General features: G+C 44.2%; 1 protein-coding gene across 2 annotated transcripts in view; it reads left to right on the top strand.

Moving 5' to 3' along the window:
- The first annotated feature begins 8381 nt into the window (after positions 1-8381).
- The window catches only part of shisal1b (shisa like 1b), a 45947-nt gene continuing 43758 nt past the window's right edge, over positions 8382-10570 (top strand). For both annotated transcript variants that reach the window (XM_069686933.1, XM_069686932.1), the window contains exon 1: positions 8382-8632. The gene's annotated coding sequence lies outside the window, so the exon portion shown is untranslated. The remainder of the gene's footprint in view (positions 8633-10570) is intronic.

The raw sequence follows: 10570 nt of genomic DNA, 5'->3' as shown, positions 1-10570 counted from the left end.
GCAGGCACGTTATGATTTAGAAGCCAGACTTTGATACATTTGTCTATAAAAGCTGGTCTTTTTGAGGACACAGCATTTTGGGTTGTAGCCTGAGTTTTGTAGGATTTTATCTTTTAAATTCAATATATTTATAAATCATATTAAAACATTCGTTTTCAAAGATTGACATAAAATGATGCACTTTTTATCAGTAATAAACAGTTACAAATAGCAGTTATGAATAAGTCTAAGACCCTAAACATACAATATAAAAAGAGCAGGTTCGCTGAAACACATAATTTGTGTGTGTGTGTGTGTGTGTGTGTGTTACATTCACAATATTTAATTAAATCAGTAAAAACTCTTTTCCTCGTTCATAGTGAAGTTTCATTCTCAATAATCGCCATATCATCTTATGGCTATTTGGTAGATTGCCCAACCCTAATGGATTAATTTTTCAAAAATATTTTCATTTAGTTCATTAAATATAAATTGTGGGGATGCTGGTTTATCCCAGTGGCTTAAGCAGGCGCCCCACAAACAGAGGCTACAGTCCTCGACGCAGCAATTGCAGGTTCGACTCCCGCCCTCGGCCCTTTGCTGCATCTCATCCCCCACTCTCTCCTCTACCAATGTTTCCTGTGTCCCCTCAGCTGTCCTTTAGATAAAGGTAAAATGGCCGAAAAAATAATCTCCGAGATGCCAAGTGACCTCAGTTTCGTTCTCTTTGGCGGCACCTATGGCGATAAACGGTAATTGCGGGAGCAGACAGTGTTGCATGTGTGACGTCCACGGTTGGCTCCGGTTGTAACTCTTGATTTTCCTCGCTGATGGTCGCTTTCCTTTTAAGACTGTTTGCCTTCATCTGAGCGTTGAATTTGTTTCTTTTTCTTTGGATTTTCACTTATTTTTGAAGTTGTATCTGGTTTAACAGTTTGTTCAGTCATAGTAGATTACTGTTTACTTGCAACACTTGCAGAGACCGGAAAAGCAGCCGCTTAGCTCCGCCTACCCTCTCTGTAAGACCAACCTCTGCTGGCTGATAGAAAACGCGTCACTAACTGGGCGCCGCTTGTGATTTTTTACATGAAAGTCCGCCAGACACCCAGTCTGTAACACTGCAAATGCAAAGGCTTTCATCAGTGGGCCATAGGCTCAATCACCAGTGTGTTATTTATTTCAATGAAAATCTTCGAGATTATCACTTTAGGCAAAAAATATGAAATTGCAGTGAAAACTTAGAAAGTAGCAAATCTTCACATTTATGAGCCTGAAACCAGCTACAGTTTGACATCTTTAAAGGTTGCTGACTTCAAGACTGATTCTAAACTTTGATGGCTGACTAATGTCCTTTTAAATGACTTGTAGGCTATTCATCAAATCAGTCATTTTCCTCTAATGCACCAAATCTCATTTATAAATGACACCTAATTTGAAACAACAACTCGGACACAGTGCTCAGATGGAAGGAACAACAGTCACTGTTTTTGATGTGGTGACAGTACAAATGTCAGTCATTACGTGACGGTGGTGAAACGATGATGGAAAAGAAAAAAGTCACACTTGAGCTGACCTGAGTCTCGGCAGCATGATGACAGTTACAAAAGTTTGAAGTCTGGACAGAGGGACTCTCGAGAGGGCAGAGCTTTTCCAGTGCGATGCCAGGGCCGACTTGTCACTTAGCTTCAGGAGGAAATGACTTTGATTAAACATTCGACCGCTCCACAGGAAACCAAACACAGCGGAGGTATGAGTCACATCCTGTCAGAGAACTTTCTCCTGCAAGTCCGAAGACCTTTAAGTAGGAGAAGTTAACCTCTGACTGCAACAGAATAAACGTAAAGAATACTACGTCTAAAAGAGCCATTAAAAGTTATATTCTGCAACAGTGAAAGCTAGTTTATCTGTGTGTAAATATGCATATAATCTCACTTTGTAATTCCCTCGAGACGTTGAGCCTCAGTGCAGCGGCTCATCTCAGAACATCACACATTCAGAAAGAGAGAAAAAGAGCGGTCGCCTGCTCAGGAGCATTATTAGTCTGTTCACTGGGTCCGTTTGTTTTTGGAGGAGACAAATGAGATTCTTAATATTGTTCAGAGGGCTGAGCAGGTTATGATTGAATCTTGTAATTGCTGATGTTAAGTGACACCCCATTGCTTTAAAGATGTAGTTTACAGCGTTTCAACAAGCAACACTAGCTTTAAGGCAATTAGGAGGACACGCTCATGAGGGGAAGCACGCAGACAGCCGCCCGGCGGCACCTCAGCTAAAAAAAGAGAGCTGATGTTGCAGCTGATTTTTATTTGTGTCAGCACCAGCGTGTGACGATCACATGAAAGGGTGGAGGTGGGGTTTCATTACCAGGCTCACCGCGAGTGGAGGCCCCCTTTTTTTAAGCCTCGGAATTTGTACTTTAAAGTTTGGAAAACGCTCGATTCTGCACGTTATGTTTTCAAGGGTCGGAACAGGCTCAGAATTTAAATACAGTCCATACAAGTTATCATATTTGTCCATCTCCTGGTGTCTGAGGGCAGGGGGCGGAGCTAGATTGGCTGTCATAGGGGCCAAAAAGAAAAGGAAGCATTTTGTCCGTACACCTCCTCTTCTGCGGTAAACCTGTTTCCTGTCATACGTCCAACCACCACAGATGGTCAACTTAATTTTTTGCAATTGGATTTAAAGTAACAAATTAGATTTCATGATAAAGCCTTCGAGTCTGGGAATTCTGGTTAAGGTGGATTGAAATTTCTTGGACAGTTGCTCGGATACTGATAGCAGTTTTGTAAGTAACTCTGATGGGTCCTAACATGCAGGATCACGGATCAGCAGGGATGTTAGCCTATGCTTGGATCTGATACCATCATTTACTGGCCCAGAAAAAAATAACTTGTTTCAGTCTTCTTCACTGCTCCACAGCAAGTTACTCTGTGCTGCCATCATTGATGTATTACAGCTGCCACTGGCAACTACTGTTTTAGGTTGGCAGAAAGAAACTGATTTAAGGTCATTCATCACCCGACAACAGCTAGAAAACACCACGACGCCGTGCTGGCAGAGGATTTAACATTAGCCAGAGCTAGCAAAATATCAGCAGATATTTTACATTTGTATATTATGCAAGGCTCCAGTTTTTAGCAAACTTTTCACCCATTTGACCCAATTTATTTATATTCATTTTCATTTATGACTGGCTGGCAAATGAGATAATAAATCAAATGTATATAAAAAGAAGAAGATTTGTGGCATTCAGTCTCTGTATGTATTTTTGATGTTTATAAAAATAAATGTAATCGCTCTATTAGATCTGTACTTGGTATCCACCAATATGCAAGTTCAAGTATCAGGTGTAAGGGGCTGAGGGGTAATCGGAGGCATCTATATTTCTGCCAGGTGGCTCCACCCAGTCCCAATTGACAGTATTGGGAGCAGGTGTGGGAAGCCCTGTGTTATCCAGGACCAACTTTTTGGAGCCGGTAAATCGGCTAGCGGCCCGGCTAAGTTCATCTTTTGCTTTTCTAGTTTGTGTGATAGGGCTCCTTAAGAAGCTAGATTTTCTGTTATGGTTTAAGACTTTGTGTTAGGGTAGATAAAACCCTTTTCCTCCGTTAACCTGACTCTGTGTTTGATTGCTGCACTACCAACTCCTCCACCCAGTCCTGTTACACCGGAAAGAAAATAATGTTTTAACATCTTCATTGAAAAAGCTGTTCCAACCTTAAAGTGAACACTTGAAGACCGACAATGAACCGTAACAAGTAGCTCATTTGGGAAATTAAGTGGCCACATTCTCTTCTCCTCTTCCTTTCTGACCTTTAGAAAGGATAAAACCAGAATAAAACCAAAGCAAGAGCAGCGCCTAAATGTCCAAAAGTGGCATTTGATGATGGGTGGAGTCATTAGAAAGCAGCAGGATACTAGTCCCCATTAGCTGCATCCATCTAAAGACCAGAGGACATGTAATGACTTGCCGGGATTTGCACAATTCCCCACGCCTCCCCTGACCTCTATCTAGTGCGCTTAAGCAGGGCCCCTGAGAAAAGCTCGACAACAACATTCACTCACTTTACTGCCATGGGACCACACGGCATCAGCTGCAGGACGCAAATTCATAGCTGGGGCCATATTTTGCATAAGAATCTAAATTCATTCTAAAACCGGCGCTCTAATTGAAGGTAACCCAGCTGAGGCCTGTGGGGATTTTAAAATACAGGAAAAATATCGTCAAGTCGCTTTCAAAAAGTAATTTCCTTCCACTTGCACAATATAATACAAGCTAACCCAAATCTCGTTTTTTTGAAGACTGAGAGTCACATCTGTATCAAATACCCTGCAGGTTTACTGGTGGACCGTGTAAGCTGATCCTCGACATTTATGGAGCCTCCTAAAAGGATTCAAAGAAATCTCCCAGAGCTTGGCGAAAAAGGAAGAAAGGCCACAGAGGCAGAATATCTCGTATCAGCTGAATCTCTCAGAGGAGGGAGGAACATTTAACAGCAAGAAACAGATTTAATTTCATCAGTAAAAAGGTGGAGATATGATGAAAGTGATGAAGCTCACAGCTGTTGTACTGTTATTATCAGACTACAGACCTACTTTCCAGTTTTGAGAGGAAACACACCTGCAGGATTGATGTATGAGTTATTTTCTACATAGAAAAGTAGATCTACAGACAGCGACGTGGATTTTAGGGATGACATGTGTTTGGTTTCCATTTGTAATATGCATGTAGTCCGACTAATATTGACCAATCACGTATCAGACGGCTGCGGCGTATGCAGGAAAAACAGTCCGTGTGGAGAGCAAAAGCAGGTGGAACATAATGCGCTGTAATGACATCCCGGCTCACATCAGCGGCTATCTGATGACGATTCAGCTTCTTATTAATCTCTATAAACAGACATCTGCATGCTAACAGCTAACAATCTGTTCCAGATCTAAAATTCAGCTTGAGATAAATTCCCTTAATGAGGCGTTCAGATTTCCTGACTTCCTCGAATGCATCAGAAATGACTGATCCGATCTCCGTTCAACAAACGAGCATTTTAAAAGTAGTTTTCTTCTCCTCTTGAGGACAGACCTGACAAAGCTCCATGTTTACTTTTACTAGTCTGCATCATGATGTTGACATTTTGGCAAACTTAAGACCCGTTCATTAAAGTCAATCACTTCTTCTGTAAACAAAGCAGCATGGGGCTAAACCGGACACGCCTGACATGTTCACCGTTGTCCCCAGAGGCTACATCGTCGTCAGACAATAGCTGATGGGATCCGAAACTGATGTGTGACTGATGTATTTACAGTATAAAAGACCTAGTGTACCTAGTGTCTTCGTACTGTTGTCAGAATAATGATCTTGTTTCTGTGCCACTCGCAAACAATCTGCGCAGCTTGCCTGCTTTTATTGCATGACCTCATTCTCCAAGTACATCTCAAGCTGCTTAATATTTAATAAGAGTTGTAAGCGGAATGTGTAATATTTACTATGTGGCACTGTGGGTGAGAGTCGCCCTCCATATTATGACGCCAATCCTGGCAAGAGTTACCCCACAGCTCTTTTCTGTGACAAATTCTTTCATCTTTTTTGTGACCGTTTCCTGTTTGTTTCCACAATTCGCTTTAGTTTCGATTCGAATTGTAAGAAATTGTTGTAGGTTGGCTGTCGAACTTTCCAAGTGTTTGTTTTTGCACTGATTGCTGGTCAGAATTGGAGAACAGCGCACAAGATGGCATTTTGATGATTGTGCTGGATGGGAAATGACTGTGCTAGCTTTGAGTAGTCACAGTTATTTCCTCCAGACATTTAAAGTCCACATGGCGACACACAAACACACATTATATTGCTCTGTGCATACCGCGTCCTGGCTGAACATCTTACAGCCCAGTCCACACACGATATGCCTCGGGCCTCTCTTTCCATCCTTAGACAGACGCCGTCCTTCATCAGAGCTCCATCCTCCTGCTGCATGTGTCCTCCGCATCACCCGCTAACCGAGGCAGCTCAGTACCCACAGTGCTTCATGGGCGCACCTCTCGCTCGCCCGCTCAGCAGGCCAGCGTGCAGCCTCAAGTTGACACGGCCATATGTTCATCCCTCCGTTTCCCCGCACCAGAGAGATTCTCCATCGCTTCATCTGTGGTGTGACTGAGGATTCCTGTCACTTCACCTGTGGTGTGCGTGTCTGTCTGTGTGATTCATGGCGTTTTGACACTTTATCAACTTTACAGAGGAAGCTGTCAGGTTGGCCCCTGAATCACCTTTCGCCGACGTGTGTGCCCTAATTGATCCACCGTTTCACGTGCATATTCATGCAACCATGCGGTGAACTCAGGGGAGATCTTTAAGCTCTGTGTCTGCCATGTCGCATCAGGAGTCGCCAGAGCAGGAAGGCAGAGGATCACAGATACTACTTGCTCCATACACACAGGCTGTGCTGACACTTTGAAGACCAAGTCACGTTTTTTACACCTTTAAATGTTACAGTCACAGTACCCACTACTTTACTGTTAAGTGATGTCAAGTCATGCCCTTCAAAAATGTAATGCTGTCTTTATAATAGATAGTTTTCATGTCATTGTTGCCAACAAGTGTTGATAAACAAAGCTTAGAGCTGGCCATGAAGTCCAATAATTCCCATAATGCCCTGCAGCCCTGATACCCTTAACTGACACCTGTCCTGTCAACAAGATGTTGAAGGCAAATGCAGTAAAGCTGCAAATATCCGGTTCCATCCGGATACTCCTGCCTCCTCCTACAGTCCAAAGACATGCTCGCTAGGTTCATTGTTGACGCTAAAAATGGCCGTAGGTGTGAATGTGAGCGGGGAAAGGTTGTCCGTCTCTGTGTGTCAGCCCTGTGATTGACAGGTGATCAGTCCAGGGTGTACCCCGCCTCACGCCCAATGACAGCTGGGATAGGCTCCAGCGCCCCACGACCCTGAACAGGATAAGCGGTGTAGATAACGGATGGATACCTTCCTGTAGTCCAGTGTTCACACTCAAATGGAGTAGAAGTACCCCTCGGGGTACTTTTAAGAACTGCAGGGGGTACTAGTGTTGCATTGTCTACGTTTGCGCTGAGCCAGTTTCAGTATTGAATGACAGACAAAAATCAATAAAATGGATGCATGATTGAGATGTTGTAGCAATACAGCTTACAGGGAAAGGGGGCGCTGCTTTAGCTCAGTTGGTAGAGCAGGCGCCCCATGTAGAGTCCACAGTCCCGCTTGCACTGATTGGCTCTACTCCTGGTCTGCCAGTTATTTGGTGCACGTCATCCTCCCTATATGTCCTGTCTATCTTCAGCTATTCTATCTAATAAAGGCAGAAAGCTAAAAAAAAAATGCAGGGAAAGAGGTGAAAACAGTCCTTGAATATGTTTTAATGCTTGTTTTAAACCACAAAATATTTTGTGCTGGTTGGAGGATACTTGGCTGAAAAAGTTCCTCTGCTGCAGTTCAAAGGGCTGCCTTTGAATAACTTTGTTTTATTAGATAAGACCTTAGACCTCAAAGCTGCTCAGCTTCCAGCAGTGTCAAACTGAAAAGGCAGAAAATCCTCCCGTTTGAGAAGCTTGAAGCAGAAAGTTTGACATTTTAATGATATAAATCACTTGTATCTATAGAGTTCTGGGGGGAGAAATGTTCCAGTGTTAAATTATGGCTGCAACTACCACTTATTTCTCATCACGATTCGTCTTTATGATTATGTTTTTGTCCGAAAAAAGTGGAAAAAATCCACCAAATGACACGATAGCTTCGTCTCTACCATTGCATCGATGGTGCTGTTGATCCTTTTAGTATTGTGGAGTTTCTTTTGCTTCATTTTGAATCTCAGAACAGACACGTACACATCTCAGCTGTGTCTTGTGAACAAGCCGATGACCTCCTCCGGTTATTTATTAGTTTGTACCGGGTGTATCCAACATGAAATTGCAGCACATTCCTGTCAGTGTAATAACCTCTGGACGGGCAGAGTTGGGAAAGAGGAGATGAAATTAACTCTCACTAAGATTGCTAATAAATGAAGAGATGGGAATAGAGAGCGAGAGTGTTGTTAGGAGAGAGAAAATAGGAGAGAGAGAGAACCATAAAATTGCGGAGCGGTTACAGTCGTGAGGGGAAGTTGAGCGGAGAACTAACAGGAAGTCTTTTCCCACTAGAGGAAACCAAGTCTCGTTACTGTAAAAGCTACTGACCTTGTGGCTTCTGTCGGGAAGGAATGCATGCAGAGGACTCGCACAGAGATAAACAGGAGCTCATACACTATCGAGGATCACCCCTCCTCTCTCCCTCCCTCTCGCACTTTCTCTCTCACTCGCCCACTTACTCAGTATCGTTTCATCTCTCTCCCTCCCTCCCTTTCTCTCTCTCTCTCACACACTCTCAGTCGCCGAGCTCTGACGGATGGGGATACACTGCCGAGGAGGACTTAGGGGTGAGAAGAGTGTGTTTCTTTTCTTCTCTGGTGTGTTTCCCTTCTCTCCCGCCTGGCTTCCCCCTCGCGAGCCGATAATTCCTGCCCCAGTCCCGAGGATGAGGAGGATCTATTTGTGAGGAAGACGCAACAAAGGAGGAGGAAACAAGGAGCAACAGGGTGGCAAATACTGCGAGCGGGAGTGAGCGAGAAGATCTTCTCTTGTTCTCCGAGTGAGGTTAGTGAGGAAAGCTGCTTATCGTTAAAACAAACACTGTGTGCTGTTATTGTTACTTTCTTATCTCTAATAAGAGCTCTTCAAAGCTTTAATATTCATGTGCGTTTCATCCCTTGGTGTCCATTAAAGGTTAAATTAAAGAGCTGTTTCCTAAATTGAGTTTCCTAAAATAAAAAGTCCCTTAGTTCCGTTTTGGAGACATTTTTAAGTCTCCAGGTTGGTTCCTGAAGTTTCCCTCAAGGTCAAAACAACTGTGTAATCTCCCAAAGGTGCACACTTTGTTCTCAGGTGGAGTCTCTCCTCTCCTTGGTGAGGTACCAGCGAATGAGCTTCAGCGAAAAGGCGAGAGCAGCTTCGCTCTCAGCGCTCGGCTCTGCTCAGCCGTCACTTTGCACAGGAGGCAATTAAGAGAGATTGGCAGCCGACTCTGCCGGTAACTTGGAAACAGCCGTGTGGGAGCCGAATGGTGGCACATGATAGGATTTAGAAGGAGGCAGAGGAGGAAGGAGATTCCCTTTGTTCATTCACACAAAAGCCTGCTGCGCTGTGAAAAATCCTGCTCCCCGCCTGCGTGTCTGTGTGAAAACTGGCCCAGGGGCAGCAGTTGTGAGCTTTTATGATTCTGCATGACGGTGGACATTGTGTGTTTACTGTAAGCGCGTGTTCGTAGAGACTGTGTTTGTCCGCCGTGTGCGCGATCATGCGTTAACGTGGATTACACGTCTCTGTGGCGTCTGTACGCAGGTAGTGAGTCTCCTAGGTGAGCCCTTATGTTTAATTACCACAAGTGGAAGAAATTGTTCACACCTTAAACCAGTCAGACAAAGAGAGGATAGTTAAAATTAATGAATACATAACAGCCCCCTTTGAAATGCTGCGATACCTGGATGCAGCAGTACGCAATTTTCTGTAATGAATGGATGAGCGGTTGAGTAATTTATACAATAAATGAGCTCCCTGAGGACTGTGTTCAGGGTGTGTTTGTTTGCAGCTTGTGATCGAAAAAAATCGAACAATTCAGACATTTTCTGCTGTGCAATTTGTCACCATGCAGCCATTTTTCAGTAAGATAAGTGCGCCTGGAGACGCTGAGGTTGCCCCCTGGCTCCTGGTAACAAAGGCCCTCTGAAGCAAGATTCGCTGTTAGAAATGTGGTGAGAAAAAGACAGAGTGCGTCCTGTTCTTGGTGTAAACACAGGTGGAGGCACGTAGGGTCATTATTCATTAATGTTTTGACTCAAAAGGAGAGATATTGCACAAGCCGAAGCCTTCCTGTCCATTTATTCCGGCGATAGTGAAGTGTTGGGTCTATTTTCAGCAGGATGTGTTTATACAAAAGGAATTAGCAGCAGATTAGCGCGGTGACCGTCCTTGCTTTGTGTTTTCGCTCTGGACTGTACACTCACCTTTATATAAGGGAGGTCAGGACAGTTGGATCTGGCTGTCAGTCATGAGTAAAGGACTATTTCCTGTGTCACCTTGTCTCAGGCACACTCACACAGCCTCAGTACTGCCTCACAGGGACAGTTACGCTGAGGCCATCAGTGGCTCCCTGACTTTCCCTACTAGGAGTCATTGACATTGAGTTGGTGTTAATGTCTGCTCGCTGCACACGGTATACACACTCACATCCCCCGCCAGGCGTATGCACAAAGACAGAATAACACATGCACTAAGCCTACAATACTCACACCAGGGGGAGGGGGTGAAGCATGGAGAGGCGTCGTGACCGGTGACTTGGCAGAAGCCCTGAAGGTGAAAATGTCGAGTGAGGAGCATTTTAAATTCAGAACAGATGATCAAACTGGTGTCGGAGCCGCGGAGTGGCTGGCGGCACCAGATGCAGACAATCTTTTGGCAGAGGGAGACTTTTCGGTGCCTGATTCTCAAACATAAAAGTCAGAGACGCGGAGCTGAAATTAATACAACTGTGGCAGC

This window comes from Semicossyphus pulcher, unplaced genomic scaffold (genome assembly GCF_022749685.1).
Source record: "Semicossyphus pulcher isolate SPU_LCO1_2020_fin unplaced genomic scaffold, fSemPul1.0.p SCAF_8, whole genome shotgun sequence".
Lineage (NCBI taxonomy): Eukaryota > Metazoa > Chordata > Actinopteri > Labriformes > Labridae > Semicossyphus > Semicossyphus pulcher.
This window is presented reverse-complemented; position numbering and strand designations above follow the sequence as displayed.